The following is a 16,348-nucleotide window of genomic DNA, read 5'->3' on the forward strand; positions in this document are numbered from 1 at the left end:
TGCATGCATGAGGCGCAGAGCTCAGGGAAACATGTCTTAATAATCACTTATTAAAACTGGCTAAGGTCGGAAAGTTTTCCTCGTTTGATAAGGTATTAATAATCCTTATTTAAGCCAAGCGCTACCAGGCGGCAGGGCACTAGGCTACCCGCTGGCAGCCTGCGACGTATCAGCGCTAAGCCTCGCCTCAAGGTCACCTCACCGGGCGGAGGGGGAACCAGAAATACGACGTACGGAGAGATTTCCCATCATTCCTACTAACGCGTCGCGTTTTCGCGCGCTTGAAAATTTTCACTTATCATTTAATCGCGAAAAATAGATATTATCATTTAAAAATCTAAAAGCTTGAAATACGTACTCCAGGAGTAATAATCTTTCGATTAAGGCAATAAAAAAATAATAGGAAACCACCCTATTAAATACAATAAATCGCCTAAAAATTGATCTGTGGGGCACATAGTCACTTGGTCCTTGGTCCTTTGAGGGCGCTGACGGGAGGGGGTGAAGAAGGGAATGGCGGGGGCTGAGTTTCCCGGGGCGCAAGGGGATGAAGAACGCAAATGCCCCTCGGAGAAGCGTCAGAAAAATGTCGTTGGCATCACCTTCCGCCGGGCGACAGCCTTCTGCAAGCGATGGACGCCGCACCCTCCCGCCCGTTCATAAAAGCGACCTCATTCGATATGAACTAACTCCGTCGAAGATCGAGCGGATCGATAGGTCGGTTACCTAAACCTGGATCCAGGAGGAGACGGAATGCATGGAAAGGGCGGGAAGCGGAGAGGCATCTGACCAATCAACGGCGAGAGTGTGGATAAGGCGTGCATTGCGATTGGCTCGATTCGACGCTTTTCCCGCTTTCCGCCAGTTACGTCGATTCCGCCTCCACGCATCACTCCCACTCGAACGGTATTTTTTCGCGACGCATAAGTCGTTCAAAACTTACGTTATCATCTTGAAATTTTTAGGGTGTGCAAAGTAGGCCGTTGTAAAAATTTGGCAAAACATTTTCACCTCTTTCAGTACAGCATTTTCTCGGATGTACTAACTTCATATTTGACGTAAAGCAGTAGCGTACCCCGGATTTTTAAATGAGGTTTTCCGGAGATTTCGGGGCCCTCGCAGGGTGTATTGAAAACACCAAAGGGCAAAGGGGGGTTCGGGGATTTTTAATATTGAAAGCACGATTTTTAGGACTCAAAAAGAAATTTTATAAGAGTATTTATTTAAGTACTTTTCTTATTTATTGAGACCATCTTACTCGTTTTTGGCGCCTCTCAAAAGGTTATAGGGGGGTTTATGACCCGAAAAACCCCCCTCCCCGCGGCTACGCCACTGACGCAGAGGCGAATATTGACATTGACATGATGTTACCGCATTTTTTAAATGGTCACTTTGTCACGAAAAACATACAAAATACCACACTTCGAGAGTGAGCATAGAGTCCTCGTTAAATGCCACAGTCGAACGAGAATAATGGAGTATGCGAGTGTCCTTTACAAAAACAAATTCGCGATGAAGTGAAGTATATCAAGGAGAGGTGAAATTTCTTGAAAGAAAGTTTTCCTTTCTCACTTAAGCAATAAAACAGATATTTCCTGATACTGTTTTTCCAACTGCTTTTGATAACAATTTATAAAATTATTTGAGTAACTTTACGTAGTGATTTTGGAATACTACCAGTTTTTTGCTACCTGCTTCTTCACTCAATTTTACCTTCCTTGAAACGGAAAAATTGTGAAGGAGACTTCATGCAATGCATCAACCATTGCATTTTATCTATTAAATACCTCGTTTGTTACACTGTAAAATACAAGCTCCAATTTGCATAATATGCTAAAATTGAGGGCTATGATGACCCAATCATTGCTTTCAGCCCATTATATAACTTATAGCATACATTTTTCATACTAAATGAAGACAAAAAAGAATGAAAAGTGCACATTTCATATGGAAGCTGCTTAACCGAAGAGGATAATCGTAACTAATATGGTCGGTTGCTAAAATGTCAGAAACAAATGTGCAAGTGCATGAAAAAGGGAGTTTCCCGTTCTATTCATTCTCATACACAACAGCCGAAACGAATGAGATCTTGAAATAAAGGTCAGTTGCACTTTTGCATCATTAAGATTTTCCACAATTTAATCGTGGAAAATTGTAACTACCATTTATTTCAATTAGTCGAATTTCCACTACATCACGCCTGAATCAGTTGAATTCATTACGAATGAGATCGATTTATCAGGGGGTTCCCAATGGACGGCCTTGTGTAAATGCCCTTAAAAATTGACAAAACTGCGTTTGCTACGCCCGTAGTCTAGAGCCAAACGGATTCGTTCACCGAGATAAGGGTTTCCCAAGGTTAACGCGTCGATACTCGAGTCAATATTTGACTCACGGCGATTTTGACTCCTTCCTGGATAACGTAGCTGAGGACGGCAACCGCGAGGAGCGAGCGTGCACGGAAATACAACGAGCCTGGCACACAATCAGACATCCGCTAGTTCGTTTCAGAGCGATCCGCACGAGACGCGAATTCTAAAATGACCATTCATCTGCTTCTATGGCCTGTCTTACAACGAAGATGCGTTTCTGGGACAAACAGAGACATTACAAGAAAAGGAAGGGATAAACTGCATCAATAACTCAAAAAGAAAACAAACAAATTTTAGAGCTGAATATTTCTCCATATGAGAGTACATCCAAGCCGGCCAAGGAGAAAGTCCTAACCTGCCTAACAAGAGGTCCAGGGCCCGATTCCCGCCTGGACAGGTCGTCCCAGGACATGGATGTTCGTGCGAATTTGATTTTTTAGGTAAATATCCAGACGTAAAAGACCAATAGTGCTAATTTCGGTGGTCCAGGAATAAAAAATGAATTTTTAAATCTCTACCCGTCACAGCGTGAGAAAAAGCGTGTATGCAATTTTTGTGGCATGCGATTTTTTCACGCGTGCCGAATGAAGCCTAAAATGCATCAATAAAAATTTTGTATGCTGTACCACAATAAATAATAAAAATATAAATTCGATACCCCGATAAAATTAGTCTATTTTGTCCTATCTTCGGCAGTTGTTGAAATATTGCAAGGCGAAGTGAGCTAAGGGTCGACCCCGATGCAGACCTCGATGCCTCGATGTAGCTCCCTTCAGCTTCCAGCCGCTAGAACTCTTATTTGAAGCTGTGGCTTGCAGGACACGGAACGTCGCACGGTGGTACGAACAGCAAAAAAAGGGACAAAAATCACACTACTTACTTAGAAAATTGCACCCTGCATATTTTGACAACCCATATTCATTTCTCTTGTTATTTGTTTACGAAAAAACTACTATTTTAGAAGATATTTTGGAATTAAAAATTATTAGCCCGTTGATTGTAACGAGACTGTACTGAAAAACGATAGTTAGGAGAAAATACGAAAATAAATAATAATTATTTTAGAAGCAACATATATGTAGTGCTTGAAATTATTAAATCACTACAAAACCGCCTAAAAGACGCGTCGTAGCAAAAAAAAAACAGCGACGTAGCATTACTCGAAGCTTAGTTATACCAATTCTAACCCATTTCAACGCACAGAGCCAGCCCACCAAATGAGCCACCGACAATCGCGTGACACTATCCAGGCGGTCGGAAAATTGCAACTGCTAGTCGGTCGAGCTAATGACGCTACATTTCCTCCATCCGACACACACTTAATGCCATACTTGCCTCGTGGAGCTCGCAACTACCACAACACAATCGCGAAGAATTGTCGACGACCCTGAAATCCTCATCAGCATCCTCATCGAGGCACCGCGAGTTACCGACCGCAAATAATACCGTTTGGAATTTTGAAATCATCAATAGCAACGTCACAATTTTGATGAGGCATCAACAAAGCGATGAGTATGAATGCGATTGCGCTAATCTCCTGATGACATTATGCGACCAAGTATGAACTTTGAATTGAAAGTCTACAGAAGTATAACAAAATTGGTTAGTATTATGTGTTATTATAAAGTGTATGGGATAAATGAATCTTCTTCTGCATTAAATAACTGGATTCAAGTAGCTCAAGTAACTCCGGCCATAAATACTTATCACCTTCAAAACATTTGTATTCCGCGACAACGGCTCTTCGGGATGAGGAAAAACTGAGTTGGCAAATAGGGGTTCCAACAAAACAATTGCTATGTACATGGAAGGACCTGTCACTATAAAAGTTTTTTATAAAGTAAACATATCCCATGCTTCCCAGAAATAGAGATGAGCAATACTTACATCCCAGTCATCAGAATGGTACGCGAGTCAACACTTTGCCCTTTATTTAAATGCAGGCTACTAGTGGAACGTACCTGTTGATATCCAATGGTTAACGAACAAATATGGCTTTAAGAAAAGCAGTGGTCGACTATTCAAAGTAGATTATAATAAAAGGAGAATATTGCCACCAAACACACTGCGTCTGCACAGAATGTCCTATTTCGTATAGCTAATTAATATCCTGTCACATAACCAGTATTCATCCCGTAACACGAATTTTGGTGATTTTAGACCATTTTAGTTCGCATCAACCTTTAGCTCTACTAGTTCCTAATGCCTTTCAAAAGTATTCTCTACTTGCAAGGCGTTCCAAATGCTTCCTCTTTCGTTTTATTTCCTTCAGCACACATTCCCATTCTTCTCCTCACCCTAACCTTGTTCTCCTGCAACCTATTTCAATCTTAATTCCTCTAGGCCCCCGAATCATACAATCCGGACATCTCAATTTATATAAGAGATGATATAATAACTAAGTAACTCTATAGTCACTGGGTTCGACGCTCCCAGGTTGAGGTGAAAAGATAAAATACTCTTTTTTGATAACAATAAAAATAACTTAAGAAGGCAGATCTTTATTGAGGCCAGCGTGCACACTCCCCAAGGACCCTTCGTATTTTTTTCTAACGCATTACCTGCTTAAAATTTACGTTAACAGCTTCAAATTTAAGCGCTAAACAGTAGACACTAGGCAACGATAGCGTGTAGTTAAAATATACAAAAAATTACTTCGAGATAATAATAAATTAAAGTTTGCGTATTTAATACTACCGTTTAACGTTTGAAGAGGGTGACCTTTAAATACACTGAAACACAAAAGATAATTTCTTAAGTAAACTTCAGTTTCCCGAAACGTCTTGTATCAACCACCTTCCGAGTATACGTCGCGTCAGTTAGCTTACTTCTCAAGTATTTCTAAATCATAAAAAGTCAACTTAAGCGACACATACCCGGAAGAAGGACTCAGATGATATCTTAATCTTAAAAAAAAGTAATCCGTCAGCAGCAATACCGGGCGAGCGGGATTGATGATCCGATTCAATGCACGGAGCCACGCAAATGCTTAGACAGCCCACGCACCCATCACCCTATTCCGGAGTCAAATGAACTCCCGTTTTCCTCAGAACTCGTACTTCCTTCCGATGCTCCACGCATTTCGACATATTGGTAATGAAGGGCACGTGCCGGGTCAAGGCCGTTGCCCCGGAGGTCAAAAGTGGGTCAATAAAGCGACCGCAATGACGGCCAATCCGGACACGCTTAATGGGAGACATGGCGCCGGCAGGAAATAACCAAGAAAGACGACTGGGGGCCGTGGGGTCGTATCCATAGCTAGAATTATTTCGTGCTCGCCCGCTTCAAATAAAAAAGATCTGCTAGCGCGGAGTTACGCTGTAGGATAATAGAGAAGGATTCGCGGAGACGTATAAGGACGGGACTTGCCACAGTCAATCGCGAAGGCTGAAAACAGGCTCTGCCATTTTATTATATATCTATGGTCAAAAATAAAACAAAATCTTTGAAAAACCCTCCAAATGAAAGAGATACAAGTTTTATTAACACCGTACAGGATTTCTGTCGATAAAGCTATTCATGAAAACAATGTACGATGATGAAGTTTGCAATTTTTCAGAAAAAAATCGAGGATGGTCGTTTTTCGCAACATTTGTTCGACTTTGACCTCACATACACTGTTAACGTGAGGGCACAGGAAAGAATAAAACGTTTTTGAGAATGTTGCAATTATGCAAATTTTTTGAGAATTATGCAAATTGAGAATATTTATGCGAAGTTTCTTCCTACCTGAAAAAATTGTTTGTGAGGTTTTGCCAAACTTTTTCGATTTTAGCTCACCGTGGGGCGCGCCCGGGCGGTTCGAAAAGTTGTACAACTATCTCAGTTTCCACCCAAATTCTGAGACATTATCCCCTGAGGTGTTTGATTTAAAAAAAAATAAACACTCCAACTGAGAATAATTCTGAAGCTACACAATTCCATTGAGAAACACACAAATTAATATAATTATCAGTAATAAAGGAGCGCAGAAGTTTGACACAAAATACACGCTAGAAACCAAAATAAAACACTCAAGATAAAGAACAGTAAAACAAATCAAAATATGTCAAATAAACGTAATACATCAATAAATGGTAGGTAAACGTATTTTCTTCCGATCCATACATTTAATGTAATAGCAATACGAAAATGAGTGGCTAACAAAAATTTAAATGAAGTAGTGGTGTGAACAGCGTGTTAAGCAGATATAGGAGTTTCCACTGCCCGACTGCGATGTTCATCAACCGTTGAAAAATTCTAATGGATGGCACAAGTCACAGCTATGAAAGCTCAGAATAGCGCTGTGCGAATGTCATTGAGTAGAATCACCTTAAACATATTCTAATCCAAGCGAATGCCATAGTGACTTCGTAGGGATTTAAATGCTTCAAATGGCGAAGTTCCATAACACGCGAAGTAAATATAGAGCATACATCTCCAATTTGGGAGGCTTTTTTACTCACATTTACGAAATTCCCAGCAGCGGAAAACTACAAGCACTAGTGAAGTCTCATGGATTACACTCACCTGAAAAGAGAAAAATACTTTATTCACCAATGATAGGGAAATTAATAAATGAAAAATAAGAGTTAAACATAACATCACTTAACCCATTTAATGCGGGGACAGAATATCCGAAAAACATTCAACATATATTCTTAGGAAAATATAATGAATAACCACACATGTATCAATGAACAAACAACAACCTGGAGTCATCCACATTCTCAATGCTTCACAAAAGTCACATAAATACAAGGGAAATGAAACAGATTTATATTCCGTTAAAATGAATCGGGGGATATTGCAAGAAACTCCGTAGTCTAACATGGAAATTGCAAAAAATTAAATTACAAAAGGGCAGAAAAACAAATAACCGGAAATGGCAAGACAAGAGAAAGCCGACCACTAGCAAGTGAAAGTATGCTCCACGTTTTCAAATGCACCCAACGAAACATGTATGTTTCATAAATAACCAGAGCACCGAACATTCCTTATTTTTACCAACAATAGCATAAATCATTGATTTATATTTATTTCCAGGAGAAAGCGCCATTAAGATATTTGCATTGGCACAAGATTGATTAGAAGACCAAACGCGGGGACTGAGACGCAAAGTGAGCCAAAAACAAATATTTATCGACTATCAAACCACAAGCACAGAGAACATAATATTTTAAACGGTTTATCATGATTTGACCTATATATCTATGTGCATGGACTGAGTTAAGACAAAAATTTCACATTAAATGAACGCAAAAGAGATTTTGGCCCATTTTCAAAAGAGACTTTTCGATTCCAGGAAACGTAATTCGAAAGATTCCGGATTACGAGTATCTAGAAGCCATCGCAAGCTTGGAACGTGGAACAGAAATTTCAATCAAATAATTGGATTTGGTTGAAAAGCCGGAGATTAATAGAGAGTAATGGCGGGAATAACGTTACCCGCACGTAATCAAGTCATGGAACGGATGGAAAGTTCAAGTATGCAGCCAGTAAGCTTGTTTTCATACGAACTTTGAGGAAATGAGCTTTTCAGATTCCCATGAAGTTTGATTCCAGCCTGGAAATAATTCAACAACCGATACGACCAACAACGAATCAGAGAGAATATCTATGGTAAAAGGACAGGATAGAGAAATGATTTTTATAACGTTCAAAATTAAAAAGGGCTTGTCATAAAAGGTAAAAAATTTACAGACAAAAAAACAACGTGCCGAGGAAAATATAATAGATATTATAATCCATTTAAAGCGGTCCACTAGAGTAACAAACAAATGCAAAGCTAAAACTTATTTCCTATCACGATATTGTGCACTCTGATATAAAATCCATATCATACGACCACAGACCAAGCACAGGCTCGAGAAAAGGGACAAGCACGGTAAGGTAGCTTTCAGCATCGAGTGAAATACACAATATAAAGTATTATTTTTTGTCGCGACGCAAGTAAAAAAAAATGTTGCATCCTCTACGGCAAACTTTAATCCAATTAATTTCATTGCATTTCATTATAAGCAAATTATCGCTAAGAACTAATTCTCGGAAGTAAAGAGGTAGCAGTCTTGAAAGCGCAAGTAAAACTCTCCAACGTGGAATAAGATAAGGCAAATTTAATGAGTAAAAACATAGAGTATATAGTTACCACGCGGAGTTGGAACCGGGATAATTTTTTCAGACTTGTTTCACAATCACTGCCCATTCAAGATCTTCCTCCGTTATAAAATTATAGAATGTAATTCGTCTTTAGGCAAGTAAAAGTGTCAAACAATTGAATCAGGGGGGCAGAGGTTAATGTTTTCGCGGAAACAACTTACTATCGTTTGGAATACCTAAATCAAAAATAAAAACGAAACATGGAAGGGAAGCCAAACAACTTTGGAGGAAAATTATCGCTGAAAAATAAGCAATATCTCCGGGAAAACATCTGGGTAACTTTTATTGCACTCAATATATCACTCGAAACCGCGGCGTACTTTATCGCAGGCGGTATCTTTACGAAGCAAGAGGGTCGACCTTTCAAATGGGACATTCCGTAGCGCCAATAATTACACGGTTTCAGAGAGATGATTATGTTAGCTGATGGAAAGGCTTCTCTGGAGATAATGGAGCAAAAAGACTGACACGAGTGTTTGTGGAGAACTGAGGGTATTTTTAAGCGCGGGAACCACTCTCCGTTGATATCCAGCCAACCAGGAGGCTGTGGTAAGGGAAAAGCTCCATCAACCTGATGCTCTATCGATTTGGTATCGGGTTCCAACCTGAAATCATTTTCAGGTTTTTACATCGACGTTTGATTCCCAAATGTCCGCTAATTCGCAATCCAAATTACTTTACGCTTCAAGAGGAAAAGGAGCAAAGGCGAGCAAAAATCAATAACACTGGTAATTAACAATAAAAATTTCGTCTCTATTTCACAACCGAATATACGACTAGATAGTCTTAACTTGTTTAACAATCACATACATCCATGCCCTGGATGGTGGTAACACCACCCAGGTGGGATTCGAACCCGCGACCTCTAGGTTAGCAGTCGGGGACTTTATCTCGGCACCACAGATGCCGGCGTACGCACTGCGCATAATTAGGTGTTCCTGAGATGAAATCGCAGTTGACGAGCGTTTCTACAATATGATGATGATAAATATCCGTTCGTTAGTGATGGCTGAAGGCATGAGAATTTAAAAACTACAAAACTTAATATTCGTTGGAATTCACAGCCCGATCCGAGGAAAAATAATTGCGCACAAAAGAAAAGAAATAGGTGACAACCTACAAGAGTAAACTCACTAACAAGCATTAGAGGTTTCCAAGGGGACAGGCATTATAGTGCAGTTTAGTGTACATAAAAAAGTAGTACGGTTTCCATAGCAGTTCTAATAAGTACGGCAACAGATTGCTGACCATTTTAACATCTTGAAAACGCAAATGTGCCTAGATGAGCCGAAATTACATGTACATTCGCGTATTACTCTCAGTTCCATTAAAGTCATCGCAGTTTTACAGAAATCAATTTAAAGCAGGCTGCAGGCAAAAATTGAAAATAAAACAGAAAAGAGAATCCTGCACCAATACATATTTTTAAGTAAATAGGTAGATATTAAACGAAAATTACGTATAAAACATAAATTTGTATTCAAGCTAGTAATAGTGGCGAAAATGTCGTGACTTCGTGAGAGGAAAGAGTACCTTCAAAAAGATAGAACCTTCCGCAGAATTAATTTTACTTGGACTAATACAACGTAATCCAGTCAAAGGAAATACCCGGTAAGAATTACCAGAGGTCGGGTAATCACAATTTGAAATCCTAATTTGTGTCTGATGAATTAAATCAATGGCGTTAGCAAAGGTGCAAGTGTTGAAGGAGCCACTAAGGATGCTAGAGAATTTCGCGGAGTCAGCGCTACACTTAATTAGATACTATAACGTACAACTGGGGCATTGGGGCATTACAGAAATTCCATACATCAACAGGATAATTCAGGATTTTACTTCAGATACCAAAAGCAATTCACGGGGCATTCGCACAAATGAAATTCCAGTCAATACTAAATGATGTGACTCAATCGCCACCATGAGTAGAAAGAAATATGACCTTAAGCACGCTCAGACTATAATGATAAAAATTTCGAATACCGGCAAATTAAATTTACAATAATACCCTTGAATATGACATGAGCTTATAACAACTTATTCGGCGACGAATGAAAAATTCAAAAAACGTTTACGATAATATCTAAAAAAAAAAAAGGTTAAAGTCAAAGGACTGATAAGGCGAGGTTTGCGAATAAATTAAATGCGACATTGCTGCAAAAAGAGAAGTTTACCTTAGATTGATGAAAAACTCAGCGACTAGAATTTGAATAATGTCAAAAAAATTAAGTTTCTCGATCATGACCAATATCGACCACAAAAAATAATCGAATATTTCAGACGGCAAAAAGGGAAAGGATAAACAAGGTTAAAAGGTGATGAATTAATTAAAAACGACATAATTTAACTTGACGATGTTAAGGGAATTCGGGGGTGAATAAGACATTCATACTAAGAGGCTTGATAATGTGCTCGATATAGTTTCAAAGTAGCTCAATCAGTGACCAGATCGTTTAATAAGGAAAATCGGCAAGGAAACTCCAGATGATTCCATGGGGAAACATGTTCTAATCCAAGCGATTCCCGCAATGACTTCGAAGGGATTCATAATACTTCAAGGGGGGAAGTTCCATAATTAGCGAAGTGAAAACAAAGCATGCCTCTCTACATTAGAGGCTTTTTTTTTTACATACAAAGCTCTACTTTTTTTCGCTGTAATGAACCTTGAAGCCCGTACACGGCTTTCAGGTTAGTGCTACGAAATTCATAAATATTTACAGAGTAGATTCGAATTTGCACATAAAAACGAAGTACATATTGGTCAAAATCATAGTCTAATAACTAACTATCCGCATTATTGTACTCAAGGACAAAAGACAATCTGATTTCAGACGGCGACAAGGTGAAGAATACATACGACTTCATTTAACTTGGCAACGTAAAGGGAATTCGGCTGTGAATAAAACAACATACCACTTAGTTTCGAAGTCGGCTCGATCCTTATCGAAACCAGATCGTATAACAATATATATCAAGTGTTCGGCTAAATTTGGTGGAGCAACATATTTATAGAGCGAAATAACTCTCTTTGTAATTTTAGACAAAACTTTATTATTCTGATCCTGGGTTTCAACAATTAGATAGTCATTATCAAGGTTTGATAATGGCTATCTATTAGCTGAAACCCAGGGTCGGAATAATAAATTTTTATGGAACTTTAAAAAGAGAGTTATTTCGCACTATCGATAAGCAAGGATAATCCTCGAGGAATCTCAAGATGATTCCACGGGCAAGGATAAATAAAGGGAAGGTAGAAAATAAAGCGAATTCTCACGTCTCCGCAAAATTGAGCGCGGATTGCAGTGAATCGATATTCGGCCGGGACGATAATTTCCTCGAAACGGTGCGGGCGCCGGCGCGTGCGGCAAAAACACACCCCGCAGCGCCCCGTGGCGGGGACGATAGCCCCCGCGGGGAGGGAGCGGAGGAGATGCCGGCGACACATCAAGGCCCTTCGCAGAGGTCGGAACAACAAAGAAGATCGGCGTCTTCTAGTCCTCCTTACACCGGCAGACATTGATGAGAAAGGAGTTTACGCCACGCAGTGGAAAATATTTATAAAATTATGCCGGGGATAGGTTTATGGGGCCTGGGGACATATCACATATCTAAGGACAAGATGATTACGTCACTCACATTAGCAATGATAACACTTCGTGACTTCCACAACTGAAGGGGTCGGGTTTAAAGAGTGCCAACCATCAGTTTTGGCCACATCAGTAGTACATAAAACAGACGCCACATCAGTTTAGTTAGCATTAAACTTATTATGTGATTTAACATTAGAATTTATTTTAATTTGTTGGAATAATTACAAATATTTACGGATTAAACCAAACTTTAAAATGTAAGTATCTAATAAAACTAGAAATGATGGGTGGCACACTTCTCACCCGTCAATTTATTTAAAAATTTACGACCGGTTTCGGCTATCCAGCCATAATCAAATATGTAGACAACAATGAAAAATATGGCAAGGACAGGCTTATATACGTCATGGGGGTTTATTAGAGGGGGTGGGGATTCAGGGTTGAGATTGGTTGAGAATGAGGGGTAAGGGGAGGGGGGAACAAAGTTTGTCATTCGGGTTGTGGATACGGTGGTTTTGGGAGGGATAGTTATGTCTCTCATGTTTCCGCTTTGATTCAAAGACGTAAATGAGGAAAACATACGTCGTCAAAAGCTAAAAATTATCATTGACTGGAACTGAACCACGGTTCTTCGTATCGGAGTTAAGGGGCTCTATTTTATTTTGTAGTAATCAACCTGAATACCCGTACACGGCTTTTTGGTTATTATCACGAAATTCATTGACATTTAAAAGGTAGAATCGAATAAATAAAAAAATACTAAGTAAGTATTAGTTATAATCTTTCTCTAAAAACTTATGTATCACTTATGTATGTAAAACTTGCATTCGAATATACTTTTTATTATGTGAAATTATTTCTATTTAAGTATTCTCATGAATATTTAAGATTCTTCCACGTTTTTGGAGATGAACAGCAAATAAAAATTCGCTTACTATTGGTTGGCAATAGATGTCCAGCTATCCCGTTCATAATTAATTTTCGACCCGGATACTCAAAGATTCGTGATTCCATTCCCACTCCACGAGAGGTTTTCGCAGAAAACTAAAAGTGAGGCACTTCAAAGAGTTCAGCATTCATGATAAAGAATCATAAAAAAAAGTTCCAAATAGAAGACGCCAACAACCAATGAAGTCCACGTTTCATGCACTTAGTTTCAATAAATGCATTTCTGTTAAACCGGAGCATATTCCTTGTAATGGAAGAGGAATCTGTCGCTAAAAAATAGCCACATGAAAACTTTTTACAAAACAACGCTTTCCTCATGAACTAAAAAGAAGAAAATATTTTTACTGTAAGTCTGAAAAGAGCTCAGAAAAAATTGCTTCATACACAACAACGCTTGAGGCAGATAGTTTCATAATGCATTATATATTATAACATATTCTCAAAATTCCTTAAAAGATTTATCAGTTTGTTCCGCCCAACGTTTTCCGTTTTATATGAGTTTTATTTAGAACTCTTTTCAGGCTTACAGTAAAATTAATTTCTTTTGAAAATTTTCTTTTTATAAAATTGTAATGTTTTAATTATATTTACATTTATGCTATCACTTACATTAGCAAAAGCATAACATAAGGGGGGCGCTAACGAAGACTCCATCGTAGATTGAACGAAGAGCTGCTCAAGCGGCGAAGAATGGTGATCGGAGCGGCGAAGTAGTGTAAATTGGAACATTGTGAAGTGAACCAAGGGCAAGTGAATTCGGGGAGTTAATGGGACGTAGAGGGGGGCGGACGTTATGAGTGAAGACGAATAATGGGACGCAGCGAAATACCATAGTCAGGGAAAATAATAAAAGGAATGGTATATCGCAGACTTTCGTTAAAAATAAAATATTTGATGGGAAATAAGTTGAAAATGAACTGCGGATTACGAAAATGGGAAAGAAAATCGATACAATTATAACCTGCTGGTTCATTTTCCACATTTTCAATACGACATGGGAATTTGAATGAGAACGCGGAATGATTTATAACCTGCTGGACTAGTAATACAATATGCTAATTCATAACAAAGATAAATCTGTCATAAAGGAAGACCATTAGTTAAAGCTTGATTGCTAATAGACCTATCCTACGGTTTTGTAACAGTTATAAATATACCTCTACCCTACGTCAAGTTTCTCTGGTCGAGAATAACATAACGCATTGGCATATCTTCAAGTATATTTTGTTGTACAAATGAAACTAACACCGACAAAGATTTAACAAGATAAAACTAGTTCAATGAATAAAATACTAATAAAAGTCTTATCTAGCTAATCTTCATTGATTTTGTATCCCTCAAAAGATAATCCAAAAGATAAGGATAAAATTGGAGATAAAAATGGAAGGGCGAAAAATGCTGCAATGGAGATAAATAACTTCATAAGAGAAGGAGTAGCTAGAAAAAACGAGACAGGATAAAAAGAGGTTATCGACGAATGATCAAAAGTACTAATCTCATCATTGACCATAGAGAAGTTTGTGGAAAGTTGCTCCAAATACATAGACGAGCGAAATAGAGAAATTAATTGATAAGAGAGGCCACCAACGGATAGTAAAGAGGAGGAAATCGAACAAGAGGAGGGACGGACGGAGAACGTGATAAGGGAAATAATTAATAAAAAAATGAGAATGAAATGGTAGTGGAGCCAACATGTTTTCCCAGTAATTATAAGAAAGATAGAAAGTTCAAAAACACACAACACAGATTTCTATGCAGCCAGTTGGTCTAACGGCTGCTGTATTTATGCGAAAAATATATATCTGATAGATTGCTTTCTCGTTGACATTTTTTTGTAAATAACAGAATTAAATTTTTCAAGATTACAAAAATAGATTTGAACTAATATGCTTGGTTAATTTCACTCTAGATGCCAAGAGTTTACATCGAGAATTTCTATATCAGTGAGGTAGCCAGGAGTTTCATTCGGGGAGAGACCAAAAGTAGATGTGAAAATTAAAAAAAGGGTACTAAGCAGAGGGCTTTAAACTAATTGTAAATCTGTTCTTAATCGAAAAAACTTTGCTTCTCAAAGAAATCTTTTTTAAAGTCATGATTTTTCAATACTTTGTTTTCTTTTATGAAGCAAAGTAATGTGTTTTTACACTTTTGGGGGGATGGGTCCGGACCTCCCCCCTCACTAAGCCACTGTTCTAGACGCCACTCGAAATCTCACATTTACGGGAAAAAATCTCACCCCTCCCGAATTCTTCGCCAATTCTTTGCTGCGCATGGAAATATTACATCATGGGGACAATGACTACGAACGTATCCGACAAAAAAATTAAATCGAGCCTAGAAATGTCAGCACGAGGAAGAGTTCGGAAGGGCACCAACGCCTTCCGCACGGAACCAACGGGAAGTCTTGCCTCGTCACAGGGGGGAGGAAAAAGAGGAAGGCCTCCACGAAGATGCGCACGAATTCTTCGTGGAAATTAATCACCCTGAGAGCAAATGCAATTCAAGATGGAAATCCAATTTAATGCCGCGAAAGGGGTTGGAGCCGCTCCGACTGCAGCATTATACGCCCACCCTCACAACAACTAGGCTTCAATTCACTTATCATGTAACACACAAAGTGGTGACTTATTTCTTCAAAAAAAGCACAGCCGCGCATCAATAAAAAAAACTATTTTATAATGGGAACACTGGTGAAAAATAAATAAAATACTAAGAGGTTAAAATGCTTCATAAATATGGTGCAACTGAAAGAAAATAAAGTAATTTGCAAGAATTATTATTGAGTGGGTCACTGGGGTAAGCAGAAGCTTCGCAAACCTGAGTGTGCATGTGTTTGAGACCTAAGCGAAATTTGTTCCTCAGGACGAACCTGCTAGGTGAGTAAGTGAGCTGCGTGATTATTTGTTTCATTATGTTTCAGCTTTATTTATGTGTATTACCCCACTGTCATCCTTACAAATTCCTACTCCCCCACCTTTTTGCCCACCAAAGAGTACAACCTTGGGGAATTTATTTTATTTCATTTATTAAAGGGCCGTAGATCGTTGAATTACCTATAATATAGTGCAAAGTAAAAACTTTGTAATTCCACATGGATTTACTAAAGTACGACCTAGGTTTCGACGTGACACGTCATCATCTGGTGACGTGCTACGTCGAAAACTATGGGGTATTTTAATATATGCATGTGGAATCACAAATTTTTTAACACTTCATGATGTTAAGTCGATTCCATGAAATCACGCCCGCAACAACGAATTAGCTTAAACATACTTGATTCCATAGCAAGAAATATTTACGTTG

The 16,348-nt window shown here is 38.7% G+C and overlaps 1 protein-coding gene across 5 annotated transcripts in view; it reads right to left on the bottom strand.

The window, feature by feature from the left end:
• LOC124164204 (E3 ubiquitin-protein ligase RNF19B-like) overlaps positions 1-16,348 on the bottom strand; it is a 324,394-nt gene that overhangs the window by 196,156 nt on the left and 111,890 nt on the right. Inside the window, exon 2 of one of the 5 annotated variants that reach the window (XM_046541429.1) lies at positions 6,818-6,881. The exons of the other annotated variants lie outside the window; for them this stretch is intronic. The gene's annotated coding sequence lies outside the window, so the exon portion shown is untranslated. The remainder of the gene's footprint in view (positions 1-6,817; positions 6,882-16,348) is intronic. 5 annotated transcript variants of the gene reach the window in all.

Source organism: Ischnura elegans, chromosome 8 (genome assembly GCF_921293095.1).
Source record: "Ischnura elegans chromosome 8, ioIscEleg1.1, whole genome shotgun sequence".
NCBI classification, from domain to species: Eukaryota; Metazoa; Arthropoda; class Insecta; order Odonata; family Coenagrionidae; genus Ischnura; species Ischnura elegans.